Here is a 16,909-nt window from a genome sequence, read left to right on the forward strand (position 1 = left end):
CAGCTATTCCACTTAAAACTCCATCATGCACGGGTTTCAGAGTGTCTTCTTCGAATCCGAAGGACTACCAATAACATTGTCCTATCTGTAATAATGAATTTTAAGATGGTGCCAGCGATCATCGGTGACTTTTTGTGGGCTGCACAAAATTGTCCTAGATTTCCTCTTAAATATACTTCTTTTGAATTGCCTCCACTGAAATCAGCAGCGTGTAATCTTCCTCTTAACAACAGACTTTGAAATCATGTCAGTGATCTTCAGATCTCACCATAGACAAAAGAATGCAGAGCAGTCGAGTGCGGCACCTTCAAGGGCCGTTGCCGTGAGCGGAAGCGCAGCAGGAGAGCGGGGATCCACGCCAGGGCGAAACGCAGAGGAATGACGTCTCCTCCATCCTCCATCTTGTTGGTGAATGTGTAGTCGCTGGAAAACAAAATTGATGATCTGAGGGCAAGGCTACAGTATCAGAGGCAGATGAGGTAAACCTCAAATGTTTGCCATAGTGAGACTTGGCTATCTGTGGATATACTGGACAAGCAGTCACACCAGAAGGATTTTCAGGATCGATCAGTTTTCTCTTTGGTGCACCAATGTGGCAGTTACATCAAACTTAGTTCCCCTGACTTGGAGCAGCTATCCATCAAATGCAAATCATTCTATTTGCCTCAGAAGTTCTTATCTGTGATATTGTAATGTGAGCATTATTAAAAGTAAGTTAATACTAATTAGGATAATGGGGGGTTCTACTTCCGTTCTTTTTACTTCTGGTGTGCTTTGTATATAGTGTCCCTGCCATGCCGTACGGGTTGTGAAAGCCTCTCTATATACATAACAGTTTTGACGTTCGAGATAAAGTTGTTTCTTCGGGCATGAATTTGTCAAGTGTGCCTTTTTCAAAGTAGAAGTTACCACATATTTTTGGCGACGAGGTAAACTGATTTTGTGGACGTGTCGGCATGTTTCGGGTGGGAGCAGCATTGCCGATAAGGGGCCTCACGTTCAGATGGCCACATTTGGGACTATCGTTGAATTTGTGGAGTTAACGGAGGACTGGCCGGAGTATGAGGAAAGGTTGGGACACTTTTTCTGTGCTAATGGAATTACTGAGGAGGCTAAGAAGCTCTCTATTCTCCTGAGTGGGTGTGGGGCAAAGACTTACAAGCTAATAAGGAATTTAGTCGCACCCCAGAAACCGGGGGACATTCCATATGACGAACTGGTCAAGCTCGTGGGGAACCACTACAATCCGAAACCTTCTGTGATAGTCCAACAGTGTAAGTTTCACAGCTATTTCAGGAAGCCAGGTCAGTCTGTGACCAATTTTGTGGCCGATCTTCGGCAATTGTCAGAGCATTGTGATTTCGGAGCGGTGTTGGATGACATGCTCCTTGATCGATTGGTATGCGGCATTATTAATGACAGCATACAACGCCGCCTGTTAGGGGAAACCCCACCATTGACTCTCAAGAAAGCCTTAGAGATTGCCCAAGGCATGGAGACGGCTGCTAATAATGTCAAGGATATCCAGAAAGGACATGGGGGGTTGCAGTCAGCAGCAGTGCACCAAGTCAGGAGGGAGACTGGTAAACAGGCAAAGCGGGTGGAATGTTTCCGGTGTGGAGGGATGCACTATGCAAATGATTGCAAATTCAAAGGCACCGTCTGCCATGCTTGTAGCAAAAAGGGACATTTAGCTAAAAAGTGCAGAAGTTCAAAGGGTAAGGTTAAGCCTGGGCAGGGGAAAGCTCAACAGGCTCAGGCAGCCACACACCATCTAGAAGAAGCAGATGAAGAGGCAAATTTAAAGAAATTTCTGTAAATTTCCCAGATCAGATTTGGACCAAGATATTCTGTCGAAAGAATAGGTTAATATAGGTAGAGCGAAAATGTTTATTGGCTTTGTTATATTTTTATAACTGAGCTCCGAGAGATTTTCTTAATTATTGAAGTAAATTCCGTCAAAAGTTTTCCCTTTATTGCACTATGATCTACTTTCTTTGCCTGTTGATATCCCAGATACTTACACAGCATGTTTCATATCCATCCGTTAGTTGTATCCTTGGAAAATGGTTCTGTTATTTGAATTAGTTGCTTTAGCTTTACTGATGAAGCAGTGCATAAATTCACATTGTCCAGGTATAGAAGGTGTGTGAAGGTATAATTCATTCAGTTATTTCTGATTTGATAGCCTATTTTCATCTGATTCAGTAAATTAGTGTGTGGGTTTAGAGCTAGGCAAAACCATAGTGGGCTTAGAAAGTCACCCTGGAAAATTCCTCAGTTTATTTTGATAATGGTGGATGTTCTTTATTGGTTGTTAATACATAGGGCGATTATTGCTTCATCAGCTATTGCAGGAATTTCACAAATACTGGGTATATACATATAATACATTTTCATCAATGAAAACAGGATTTAACACTCCATGCAAGCATATGCAATTCTGATAAGTACACATCACTAAACTTTGAATGATAGTACAGGTCAGAAAATGATCATTGTGAAGAAAAAAGTAACCATTGGAAAAGCATGATCCTCGATGGAAGACCCCCATGATCTGAGCAGACGAGATGTTGACTAGGAAGTGGTTCAGAGTTGGAGACCTCTTCTCAGAAACAGGTTTCCTTGTGGTAATACAGGACCTTGTGGTTAACACAAAAAATGATCAAAAATGCTAAATAAAAGACCAACAAGTTCAAGATGATAGTGTAGTAGTGGTCCAGTATGTTGGGACCTCTGGTGCTACAAATTATATACTGCTGGTAATCGAGCAGGGTTTTCTTCAAACCAGGAAAGCTAAGAAGGTGAAGCTCTGATGACAAGTTAGAGTTATCTTCAAAAGGCAATGCTTCAAAAAGTGGTATCCATCAATAAGGACCTCACCACCCAAGACATGCCCTCTTCTCATGACTACATTCAGAGAGGAGCTACAGGAGCCTGAAGACACAATCTCAATATTTTCGGAACAGCTTCTCCCCTCTGCCATCAGATTCCTGAATGGACAAAGAATCGATGAACACTACCCGACTCTTTTACGTGTGTGTGTGTGTGTGTGTGTGTGCCTATTTTTAAAATGTATTTATTAATATATTTATAATTTTGTGTATTGCGCTATACTGCTGCTGCACAATAACAAATTTCACATCGTATGTCAGTGATAATAAACCTGATTCTGAAGGACCTTTGGATTTGGAATCTTAAAATAATTTTTCTTATTTTCATTGAACTAGAATGTCAGTATTCAACTGAAGATCATGTTGCCCTGATCACATTTCAGTAAATGCAACAAACTGTATAAGCTATCCTTTATGTTTTCTTCAGAAAGTAATTCAAATTGAATTAAACTAACTCAAAATACTGTATAACTGAAATGTTAACTTTTATGAAATGAGATTTTTTTTAAAGATGCTTAATGCAATTATTTTCATTTGTAACTCTAATTTGAACATCAAGGTCTCCTGAAACCAATTTACAAAGTGAAAGATTACTTAAGCAAGTCCTATCCACTTTCAAATGAATAGATTTAGCCCCACCAAGAACTGTTTAGTAAAAGTCTTCACCCTGACGTACATAGGGTAAGTGAATAATATTTTTAATTAATGACTCAGTTAAGTCATTAACTCAGAGATCTGCCTTCTCAAGTAGAGGAAACAAAATCCCTGTCAACATTCAGAGAATATTTCATCACAATCCTTCAAATCAGAAAACAAGGAGTTGCTCTGCAGGTTAAGTATCATGGATGGAAACAAAAATAGGGTTAATACTTCAACTCAGTGAGCTTACTTGCTTTTCAACCTTTAAAGACCGTCAGGCCATTATTGCATCATAGCTTGTGGGAGCTAAAGATGCATAAATTCCTCACTGGATTTTCTTTTACAATTTTGAGGAGAATCCAAAGGTGATTTGTGTATTCACTGGCTATGCTTCACCATGTGGCTCACTCCTCCCCGGTGTGAGTGTGGGCTGTGGCATGAATGGTAGCCATTGCACTCTGAACATTCACTAGCTAGAGATCCTTCCTTGATATGTTCTTCAAGATTGATTTCTTCTGTGACACAGGGAGGCTGTAATGTGAGTCTTCCACTGAGAAAGAGTGAAAACCAGTCACTCCAGAAAGATTTTCAGAATGGTTCAGCCTTCTTTTTGGTGCACTGACGTGGCAATTACATCGAACTTCGATCGCCTGACTTGGAGCAGCCATTGATCAAATGCAAATCACTCTATTTGCCTCAGAAGTTCTTACCTGTGATCCTGACTGCAGTTTATATACCACCAGTGGCCAAGTATAAGCAAGCACTTGCGACACTCCGCAATGTCGTCTGTAGACAAGTCACAGCCCATCCCGACACATTTCAAATGATAATCAGAGACATAGACCAAACCTGTTTGAAGAAAACCCTGCTTCATTATCAACAGCTTATTACTTATAGCACCTGAGACCCCAACACTCTAGACCACTATTACACTATCGTCTTGAATTTGTTGGTCTTTTATTATTCATTTTTGATCATTTTTTCTGTTAACCACATGGTCCTGTATTACCACAAGGAAACCCTCTGTTTCTGGGAAGAGGTCTCCAACTCTGAACCAGGTGTTCGACACGCTCTTGTCGACATCTCGTCTGCTCAGATCATGGGGTGTCTTCCATGGAGGGTCATGTTCTTCCTGTAGTTCGTTTTTTCTTCTCCAGTGATCATTTTTCTGGCCTGTGCTTCCATTTAAATTTAGTAGTGTGTACTTCTTATCAGAATTGCATTTTTTCACATGGAGTGCTGAATCCTATTTTCATTGATGAAAATATATCCTTAGAAGTTTCATTTGACTGCTGTATAATTTTTTATGTCTGTTATTCCTCTTCCTCCTTCTGTCCCATGTAGTGTTAATCTATGTGTATTCAAGAGTACAATAGTATTTTCTAAAAGTTCTCATTTCAATTCTTATTTTACTTTGTAAATTTCCTAGATCAGATTTGGACCAAGATATTCTGTCAAAAGAATAGGTTAATATGGGTAGAGTGAGAATGTTTATTGGCTTTGTTATATTTTTATAACTGAGCTCTGACAGATTTTCTTAATTATTGAAGTAAATACTGTCAAGTTTTCCCTTTATTGCACTATGATCTACTTTCTTTGCCTGTTGATATCCCAGATACTTATACAGCATGTTTCATATCCATCCGTTAATTGTATACTTAGAAAATGGTTCTGTTATTTGAATTAATTGCTTTAGCTTTACTGATGAAGGAGTATATAAATTCAGATTGTCCATGTATAGAAGGAATTTCATGGTATAATTCATTCAGTTGTTTCTGACTTGATAGCCTATTTTCATCTGATTCAGTAAATTAGAGTGTGGGTTTAGAGCCAGACAAAACCATAGCGGGCTTTGAGAGTCACCCTGGAAAATTCCTCGGTTTATTTTGATAACAGTGGTTGTTCTCTATTGGTTGTTAATAGATAGGGTAACTATTCCTTTATCAGATTTTGTAGGAATTTCAGAAGTACTGTGTGTGTACATATGATACATTTTCATCGATGAAAACAGGATTCAGCACTCCATGTGAGCAAATGCAATTCTGATAAGTACACACCACTAAACTTAAATGATAGCATAGGTCAGAAAATGAAGAAATTATCACTGTAGAAGAAAAAACTAACCATTGGAAGAGCATGATCCTCCATGGAAGACATCCCATGATCTGAGCAGACTAGATGTCAACTAGGAAGTGGTTCAAAGTTGGAGACCCCTTCCCAGAAACGGAGAGTTTCCTTATGGTAATACAGAATCTTGTGGTTAACACAAAAAAAATAATCAAAATGCTTAATAGAAGACCAACAAATCCAAGATGATAGTGTAGTAGTGGTCCAGTATGTTGGGACCTCTGGTGCTACAAATTATATACTGCTGGTAATCGAGCAGGGTTTTCTTCAAACCAGGAAAGCTAAGAAGGTGAAGCTCTGATGACAAGTTAGAGTTATCTTCAAAAGGCAATGCTTCAAAAAGTGGTATCCATCAATAAGGACCTCACCACCCAAGACATGCCCTCTTCTCATGACTACATTCAGAGAGGAGCTACAGGAGCCTGAAGACACAATCTCAATATTTTCGGAACAGCTTCTTCCCTCTGCCATCAGATTTCTGAATGGACAAAGAATCGATGAACACTACCCAACTCTTTTACGTGTGTGTGTGTGTGTGTGTGTGTGTGTGTGCATATTTTTAAAATGTATTTATTATTGTAATTTATAATTTTGTGTGTTGCACTGTTGCTGTTATTGTTTGTCCTTCGTAGTCGAAGATGACCATGGCTTCAAAGTCAAATGGGAGATTGGTGGCTGTGGGTCCGGAGGTGACTGATGAGGCCAATCCGGGCCCTGAAGGCTCGTCCACATATGGGACACAAGTGGGTGGGTGCTGTCGTGGCAGTGGATGCTGCTCGGGCCTTGCGCACAGCACGCTTTTGTTGCGCCTCGGTGACGTGCCTGACTTCAGCTGCACGGGCTCCTGTGGTGATCTTGCTGCGCCAAGCTGGACGGTCGAGGGCAAGCGTCTCCCACGTGTTGATATCGACACCCAGGCCTTTGAGGGACGCTTTGAGGCAGTCCTTGTAATGTTTCTTCTGCCCCCCCCAACTGAGCGCTTGCCCTGACACAGTTCTCCATACAGCAGTTGCTTAGACAATTGGCTGTCTGGCATACTGACCACATGTCCAGCCCACCAGGCTTGGGCTTTCAGCAGGAGGGTGTAGACGCTGCAGAGCCCAGCTCGTTCCAGGATTTCCGTGTCGGGGTCTTTGTCCTGCCACCTGATGTGGAGGAGTCTGCGGAGACAGCTCAGGTGAAAGTGGTTGAGCTGTTTGGCGTGTCTGCTGTAGACAGTCCAGGTCTCGTTGGCATAAAGGAGGGTGGTAAGGACCACTGCACAGTAGACCTTCAGCTTGGTGGTAAGGCTGAGTCCCCTCCGCTCCCAGACGTTCTCACGGAGTCTCCCAAAGGCGGCGCTGGCTTTGGCAATACTGTTGTTGACCTCAACTTCTATATTCACTGCGCGAGAGAGTATGCTGCCCAGGTAGGTGAAGTTGTCGACTGCCTGGAAGTTCTGGCCCTTCACCGTGATGCGCAGCTCCTGGTCTGGCTTTCCTGGGGCAGGCTGGTACATAACTTCGGTCTTTTTGGTGCTGTTAGTGAGTCCAAAGTTGTCGCAGGCTTGTGAGAAGCAGTCCATTTCACGCTGCATCTCCTGCTCTGTGCTGCTGCTGCAAAATAACAAAGTTCACAACATTATAATACACAGTGATAATAAACCTGATTCTGAAGGATGTTTGGATTTGGAATCTTAAAATAATTTTTCTTATTTTCATTGAACTAGAATGTCGGTATTCAACTGAAGATCATGTTGCCCTGATCACATCTCAGTAAATGCAACAAACTGTATAAGCTATCCTTCATGTTTTCTTCAGAAAGTAATTCAAATTGCATTAAACTAACTCAAAATACTGTATAACTGAAATGTTAACTTTTATGAAACGAGAGATTTTTTTCTAAAGATGCTTCATGCAATTATTTTCATTTGTAACTCTAATTTGAACATCAAGGGCTCCTGAAACCAATTTACGAAGTGGAAGATTACTTAAGCAAGTCCTATCCACTTTGTGATGTATAGATTTAGCCCCACCAAGAACTGTTTAGTAAGTCTCCACCCAGATGCACATACCGTAAATGAATAATATTTTTACTTAATGACTCAGTTAAGTCATTAACTCAGAGATCTGCCTTCTCAAGTAGAGGAAACAAAATCCCTGTCAACATTCAGAGAATATTTCATCACAATCCTTCAAATCAGAAAACAAGGAGTTGCTCTGCAGGTTAAGTATCATGGATGGAAACAAAAATAGGGTTAATACTTCAACTCAGTGAGCTTACTTGCTTTTCAACCTTTAAAGACCGTCAGGCCATTATTGCATCATAGCTTGTGGGAGCTAAAGATGCATAAATTCCCCACTGAATTTTCTTTTACAATTTTGAGGAGAATCCAAAGGTAATTTGTGTATTCACTGGCTATGCTTCACCATGTGGCTCACTCCTCCCCGGTGTGAGTGTGGGCTGTGGCATGAATGGTAGCCATTGCACTCTGAACATTGACTAGCTAGAGATCCTTCCTTGATATGTTCTTCAAGATTGATTTCTTCTGTGACACAGGGAGGCTGTAATGTGGGTCTCCCACTGAGAAAGAGTAAAAAGCTTCCAAGGCAAATTTCCACCTTTTAACCCTACAGTTTTCTACCTCCCAGTATGCTGGTCATTTATGCCAGAAACCATCTTATTATCAAATTGCAGTGAATATTTCCACCTCAGGAGAGAGCTGACTGTATTTTAATAAAATACTTAAATGTAGCTTCTGGTTATGCAACCATTAACTGAATGTCCAGCTTTTTCATTTTCAGACTGCTCCTCTGCGGCCTGTGATTGTGTAAGTAAATTACTTCATTCTGCACTCCTAACACCTTGCAAGATTTAGACTTATTCAATTAGAATTTGCATAACCACAATTTTTAAACATTTTCTGTTACAACTAAATTTTCTAAAATGTACTTAATAAATACTTTCCACTGACTTTATTTGGCTAATCAGTTTGACATGCTGCACATTCCTTGTTGGATTTTTTAACTAATTGTGGCAATGAAAAAAAATTGTTTTCCTTGTTTAACTGCCCCAGAACTAACGAGGTAGTTAAGAGTAGAACACATTGATTGTCCTGATGTTACATATAGGGAAGAGCAGGATGGTACGCAGGTAGGGAGTGTACTTGTCTTGAAACAGTGCAACATAGATTGTTTGAATGCAGTTCCTATGAGGTGCAAAGGAAACATCTAATTACTAAATTGAGATCTTTGGGAGAGACACAGTTTAACATGGAAAGTTTGTTTGGATATTGCTGTCATTGTAATGTATATAAATGCATATCTGACTTTCTGAAAAACATTGATATTATTTGAGTGTTGTTTTTGTAGGGGTGGAATTTTGTGGATATACTTCCTGTCTCTTTGCTCCATACTTCAACTCCAGTAGGTGGCTGTAATGCATCTTATGTTGGTCTGCCAGCTGTCATTAAACTTAAACAAGAAGATGGTAGGTTTCTTCACCGAAGAACAACTATAAATCAGATGAGTTTTACTGACATCGTAGTTATGATGGACTAGGAAACTAAAGATTTTATTTAATTGCTTCAATTTCATTTCCTTGGCTGTCTCACCTTCTCTGTAACTGGATTAATTATTTATATACTTTCTTTTACCTTTCACTCACTTCCATTCTCATATTGGCTTGTTCCTAAGAGTGGCTATTATTTATAATTGAGTTATGCACTTCTCTAACACAACCACAATCCTGCCACTGTGTGGAGAATTATTCTGCTGTATTATTGACTCAGCTGTAGTCTCTTCTAGCATCTGGTTCATTCTGTGCTGGTGCAGCCACAGAGACCAGTGAGTGTTGGTGATATCTGTGGTGTGGTGCAGAGCATGCAGGGTGAGAAGATCACCTCATACTCAAACAGGGGAAAGGCTGTGAACACCTCCTCCAGCCTGAAGCACTGAGCATCAGGAGGAAGTAAATTAAGGATTGAGGAATGAAGTTTGTGTTGGTAACCAAAGACAGTTGGTTTGGTCTTCCTATTTGTTAATTGGAGGTAACTCTGATTCATGCTGTATTAAATAAGGCAATGTACTATGGTACATTGCCTTCTCACTCTTTCAAAGATATGGATCAGCAATGAGGGGTTTTGGGTTAATTACTCTGACCCACAACAATCTTCTGTATTTTCAATATCCTCCTTACCTAATCCCAATCCTGTTTACCTCCTTTGAGGATCTGGTGATGATTATGCACAAGCGTTTCCTGAAAAAGAGGGAAGAGATAGATTGTGGGTAGAACAGATTTGTGAGAACCTTTACAGATTTGAACTGGGTGACAGATAAGCTCAAATAATCCGAAGGAGGTTTATCCTGTGAACTCTGCTTTGACAGTGGTGCTCTGGATGGGCGAGGTGCAAGAAACAAGGCATGGACTTCCAGTTCCAAGGCCAGAAGCCTTGTTATTCTGCTAGGTAAGTGCCTACATTAATTTCACCTCTTCTATGGTCACTTCTGTACTATTGTACAAGGTTTATTTCATCAGACTTCTTTCTGTACAAGCCAAGGCTACTGGGCCCGAGAGAACCGGTGTTCAGTCACTGCTCAGATTCATACTGCCATCGCTCATTATTCTGGCTGCACTCCGACCTTGGCTTCCTCCTTAGTGAGCACACATTGATTTGAGACCTCATTTCTCTAAAAGGGTACATACAACTGCTGGGATGACACTGGAAGTGTTATATAAATTTGCTGCTGCCCCCACAATTGTAGGCCGTATCTCAGGTAATGATGAGTTTGAGTACAGAGAGGAAATTAAGAACCTGGTGGCATGGTGCGAAGACAATAACCTATCCCTCAATGTCAGCAAGACGAAGGAATTGGTTGTTGACTTCAGAAGGAGTGGCAGACCGCACGACCCAATTTACATTGGTGGTGGGCAAGTGGAACAGGTCAAAAGCTTTAAGTTCCTCGGGGTCAATATCACAAATGACCTGACTTGGTCCAACCAAGCAGAGTCCATTGCCAAGAAGGCCCACCAGTGCCTTTACTTCCTGAGAAAACTAAAGAAATTTGGCCTGTCCTCTAAAACCCTCACTAATTTTTATAGATGCACCGTAGAAAGCATTCTTCTAGGGTGCATCACAACCTGGTATGGAAGTTGTCCTGTCCAAGACCAGAAGAAGGTGCAGAAGATCGTGAACACAGCCCAGCACATCACACAAATCAATCTTCCGTCCGTGGACTCACTTTATACCGCATGCTGTCGGAGCAGTGCTGCTAGGATAATCAAGGACACACCCACCCAGCCAACACCCTTTTCATCCCTCCTGGAGAAGACTCAGGAGCTTGAAGACTCGTATGGCCAGATTCGGGAACAGCTTCTTTCCAACTGTGATAAGACTGCTGAACGGATCCTGACCCGGATCTGGGCCGTACCCTCCAAATATCCGGACCTGTCTCTCGGTTTTTTTGCACTACCTTACTTTTCCTTTTCTATTTTCTATTTATGAGTTATAATTTAAATTTTTAATATTTACCATCGATTTGTACTCCAGGGAGCGCAAAGTGCAGAATCAAATATCGCTGTGATGATTGTAAGCTCTAGTATCAATTGTTTGGTGACAATAAAGTATAAAGTTAAAGTTAGAGTTGTTTTTATGATGAAAGGGAAACTTCTTGAGTTTCCAAGCTCTACGGCTGACAAATATTTTGAGTGGCACCTTTTAAGACATTGTATGTTGTTCTCCTCGATCCTTTTTTACTTGTTCTTGTGTTCCTGCTGATTTTATACTCCATTGTAAATGGATGAGTTCTCCATGAAATTTCCATGTGTGACAATGAATGTAATGTTGCATAAATAATTTTGCATCACAACCTGGTACTCCAGCTGCAGTGCTGTCGACAAAAAAGCCTTGCACAGGGTGGTTAGGGGTGCAGAGAAGGTTATTGGGGTCTCCCTACCTTCTGTCCAAGACCTCTTTCAGAGTCGATGCCTCCAGAAGACATGGTACATCATTAAAAACCCCTCACACCCTCTCCATGAACTGTTTGTTCTTCTGCCATCAGGCAAATGTTACAGGAGCATCAAAACTAAAACCGCAAGGCTACTAAACATCTTCCTCCCACAGGCAGTCAGACTGCTAAATAGCTGCTCCACCTGACTCTGCTTTGGACACTTAACTTGCACTGGACACGTATAACTGATTTAACTGACATGTGGCTGTTGTGTTTTACTATTTATTGTTAGGTTTATTATTTAGTGTTGCATTTGTTATGTTATGATTGCACTGCTCCTGAGAAACGCTGTCTCATTCTGCCCTGCAGAGCTGATGTATGGTTAGAATGACAATAAAGTTTTTTGAATCTTTGAATCTTGAATCTTTGAATATGGATTAGGTTGGTGACTTGTTTGTGCATTGGTTGTTCTGGGTGTTCTGTGGCTCTACAAGCGTTTTTCAAATAAGAATTGGTCACATTAGCCAGGCTACATCATTGGCAAAAGTGAACTAAAAGACAGCTAGCCAAGGCCATTTATCATATCTTTTCCTCAACAGGCAAGCCAGAATTTTAAATTTAGTCAATATGACTGACATAAGCAAATTTCTTAGGTCTGTGTAGGCCTATCATATCACAGTTTAGATTTTAAATATGAAAGCCTTTGCTGAAGTTCAAAGGTGACATTGTTGAAGTGTTTTCCATATATGTAAACTTTTGGCTCTGATGCTGCTTCTCCCATCTACTGCTCCTCTCTCACGATTTCTGGGCTTGTATTTCCTGAACTAAGTGTGTATTTACCATTTGCAATGTGTTTCCAATTAAACTAACATCATCACTTCTCAGACCATAAGACATAGGAGCAGAATTCGGCCATTCGGCCCATTCGGCCCATTCAGTCTTCTCTGCGATTCAATTAAGTCTAATTTATTATCCCTCTCAACCCATTCTCCTGTCTTCTCCCTGTAACCTTTGACGCCCTTCTCTAATCAAGAACTTATCAACCTCTAATGAATTGGTGTCAACAGCTACCTGTGGCAATGAGTTCTACAGATTCACCACCCTCTGGCTAAAGAAATTCCCCCTCTTCTCTGTTTGGAAGGGACTTACTTCTATTTTGAGGCTGAGTCCTCTGGTCCTAGACTCCTCCACTATTGGAAATATTCTCTCAACATCCACTCTATCTACGCCTTTTGATACTCAGGAGGTTTCAATCAGATCCCCATTCATTCTTCTACACTCCAGTGAACACAGGTCCAGAGCCATCAAGCACTCTTCGTATGTTAACCCTTTATTTCCCAGGATAATTCTCATGAACATCCACTGGACCCTCTCCAATGCCAGCAGATCCATTCTTTGGTAAGGGGCCCAAAACTGCTCATAATACTCCAAATGTGGTCTGAACAATGCCTTGTGATGCATTTGTGGAGAGAAAAATAGTTAACATCTTGGGTCAAAGATCTTCCAGAACTAACCTGCTGACTATTTTCAGCACTTTGTTTTTATAGAAACATAGAAAACCTACAGTACAATTCAGGCCCTTCGGCCCACAAAGCTGTGCCGAACATGTCCTTACCTTAGAAATTACCTAGGGTTACCCATAACCCTCTATTTTTCTAACTTCCATGTACCTATCCAGGAGTCTCCTAAAAGACCCTATCGTATCCACCTCCACCACCATCGCTGGCAGCCCATTCCACGCACTCACCACCCTCTGCATAAAACAATTTACCCCTGACATCTCCTCTGTACCTACTTCCAAGCACCTTAAACCTGTGCCCTCTTGTGCTAGCCATTTCAGCCCTAGGAAAAAGCCTCTGACTATCCACATGATCAATGCCTCTCATCATCGTATACAACTCTAGCAGGTCACCTCTCATCCTCGTATGTAAACGTGCATAGGTGAACCACAGACAATGCAAGATACACATCTGCAAAAAGACAATATTGCATCGCCAACATGAGACTTTGGAAATCCAGAGTAACACAAAATTCTGGAGGAACTCAGCAGGTCAAACAGTTCTCAAGGTGACAAATATTTAGAGTTTTGGGATGTGTTGTAAATTAGATTATAGATCTGTTAATTTACCCTCAGGAATTTAGATATCTGCAACTGAGAATCTAGCTTATCAACCAGAACCCAAAGTTGCTCAAAATGCAAGAAATTATTATACATAGTTTCTGGGAATCTTTCTGGCTTCATCCTTCCATTAATATAGGACCTCTGACAAATCTATCCCTATCAAATTGTGACTTTATTCAGCTGGCAATCAATCATGCAAATTTTAACAGGTTATTTCCTTTTAAGTTATTAATTTTATAAAACTATATAGTATCGGTTGGAATGTGGGAATGGTTTGAGATACATACGTACTAGTATGTAGCCTTGAAGGTAAATGGATCAGAAAAAAAGTAGCTTGGCCAGGTTGGATGTTGAATACTTGTTCTGTCTTGTTCTGTGCTGTGTGTACACTTGCATTTTCCTTTCTTCGCTCAGTCCCCACCGTCCAGCTATATGCTTGCTTTAGAAAATTTACAAACTGTATGAACAAACTGCCTGATAACAATGAAAACATTTTTTAAACTGCAAAAATGCTCTTTCTGTCTTTAAGTTGCATCTATTTCGAAAGGTCCCAGTGGTAAGAAGGTACAGCCTGGTACCCCAAGTAAATGGATAATAGATAGAGGGAGGATATAAAACACTCAAAGTAATTTTTATAACCTTAAACTCATGCATACCTCATTTGTTTATTGATAGGCTTTGCTGCTGAATCAGAAAAGAACAAAGAAAGCTTTTTAAAAAAAAAAAAAAAAAAAAAAATTTATGACACTAGTGATATAGTTGGCAAGATTCAACACAGTGTTTGGCAACCCAAAGAACATAATTGTGAGCAGGATAGAGTTCAGAAGTGCTGAGGTGGGCGGGCAACACCCATGGCTTTGGAGTGGTAGCTAACACATTGTCTGTGTGTTGATCTCCCACATTTTGGAGAGTGAGACAGAAAGTGGTAGTGGCAACTTCCTGAGTATGGTAGTCAGACTGTTATATTGGGCGAGGTTTGTCAAATGAAAAGGGAGCAAAAAGGTGTGGTTTTTACAATGCACCTAAAAAGGAACATGACTCAGGTCAGGCAGTAGAGCGATGAGTGGCCATCCTCACTGTGGAAGTGGTAACCCAGAATCTTCAAAATATCACTTCAACTAAGTTATTTAGGTCAGCCTGAAATGCAGCAGACCTCCATAATCTATTAGCTAATTAAAGCAAGGTAGAAGGATTGAGAACAGCTGAGGGATTGGGATCTGGATCTAGTCTGGATAAGGACACTAATGGCCAAGGATTGGGATCCCAACAGTGGGGATAGCTTCATATACAGTACGACCCCAACACTTGGTGTGGTAGTGGTTCAGAGGGTCTCCCACTGAGGGATGAGTGGAGTCCCCCCCCCCAGGTGAGAACCCAATAGTTCACACTCAACTGATGAATATCTGCAGTACTGAGCTTGCAATCATGGGATGAATTCATGACAAAGAACAACCAAGTGGTGTACAACCCAGGAATAAAGGGCCATGTGAGAAGAAGTTAAACAAAAGACTAGAGGGTCCCTTATGGTTAACTTAGTTATGAGATGTGGTTTCTGACTACAGAGGAGGCCAGTGATCTACTCCCTCTCTCTATATAGGGCAGTATCAATCACCAAATGCAAGGTGACAACAATGACCCTACAAATCTGGTTGCATGAATCAGACTATGGTTTATCCCTCTGTGGAGATTGGGAGTCTGATGACACCTCTCGACATACCATAGACAAGAGAATCACGGTACTTTGGTCCATGACTGCAGACTGGGATTTACTGGGAACTCAGGTGGCCTGGCCCCGATAAGGAGGTACTGAGCCAGGGACACCTGACTGGATTAGTTCAATATGCACCCGCCAGTCTGAAGGGGGTCTTGTTGGTTGTTTCAGCACCATAGGTGGGACAGCCTTTGAGGGAGCTGTGTGACAGCAGTCCTCTTTTATTGTCATTTTGCAATGCATGCATTAAGAAATGATACAATGTTCCTCCAGAATGATATCACAGAAACACAAGACAAACCAAGACTGAAAAAACTGACAAAAACCTCCTAATTATAACATATAGTTACAACAGTGCAAAGCAGTACCGTAATTTGATAATGAAAAGACCGTGGGCGCAGTAAAAAAAAAGTCTCAGTCTTTCGGAAGTCCCATCATCTCACGCAGACGGTAGAAGGAAGTAAAACTCTCTTCCTGCTATGAACCCCCAGCACCGCAAACTTGCCGATGCAGCACCCTGGAAGCACCTGATCACAGCCGACTCTTGAGTCCGTCGAAAAACCTTGAGCCTCCAACACTGAGCACCAAGCACCATCTCTGCCGAGCGCTTCGACTCCGGCCCTGGCAATAGGCAATAGGCAAAGCTGAGGATTTAGGGCCTTCCCCTCCGGAGATTCTCGATCGCACAGTAGCAGTGGCAGCGAAGCGGACATTTCAGAAGTTTCTCCAGATGTCCCTCTGTGCTTCTCACGTCTGTCTCCATCAAATCAGGATTGTGCACGGTACTTACTTAACAAATACGATATCATTTTGGAGCAGCACTGCATCGCGCCGCCATCTTCTCCTCCCCACCATTATCTGGCTTACATTCAATTTTGTTTCTGTCCTTTAATGAATTCTAGACTTTCAACAAACATAGGAGTGATGTCAACTCCTAAAGCAAGATTTGCGGTAAATTTCCCCCTAGGTATTGGATACAAGGGGTTGACACCCTAGCTTATCAACTAAACCCAAAGTTGCTGAGGATGCAGAAACTTACAATAGGCATAATTCTCCCTGATTTTCACCTACCATTGCACACAGAACCTCTGACACATCTATCCCAATCAAATTGTGGCTTCATTCAGTTACTTATCAATCTTGTTAATTTTAGCAGATTATTTCTTTTAAGTTATTAATTTAATAAAATGTTCATGAAGCTTGCATATTACATTTCAAAATCACACCTGAGTTAAAGAAAGTGTAATAAACCATCAACTAATCACCCACCTTCTAGCTTCTGACATCACAGCTGTTTTTTCAGGGAATCCCAAGTTCTTGAAACCAAACTTGGTTTCTTGCTCTCCTGTAGTTGGTCTCAATGATTCAAACACATTGTTATTGATATTATATAGCTCAGTATGAGTTTCCTGATGCAAGCTGTTGGTGAATACTTACCCCATTATTTTGGGGCGGGATTTAAACTGCATTCCTGCTCCGGGCTCTCAGA

At 41.2% G+C, this 16,909-nt stretch overlaps 1 pseudogene; it reads right to left on the bottom strand.

Annotated features, from left to right (window-relative positions):
- The window catches only part of LOC140203293 (uncharacterized), a 67,430-nt pseudogene that overhangs the window by 31,896 nt on the left and 18,625 nt on the right, over positions 1 to 16,909 (bottom strand).

Source organism: Mobula birostris, chromosome 9 (genome assembly GCF_030028105.1).
Source record: "Mobula birostris isolate sMobBir1 chromosome 9, sMobBir1.hap1, whole genome shotgun sequence".
NCBI lineage: Eukaryota > Metazoa > Chordata > Chondrichthyes > Myliobatiformes > Myliobatidae > Mobula > Mobula birostris.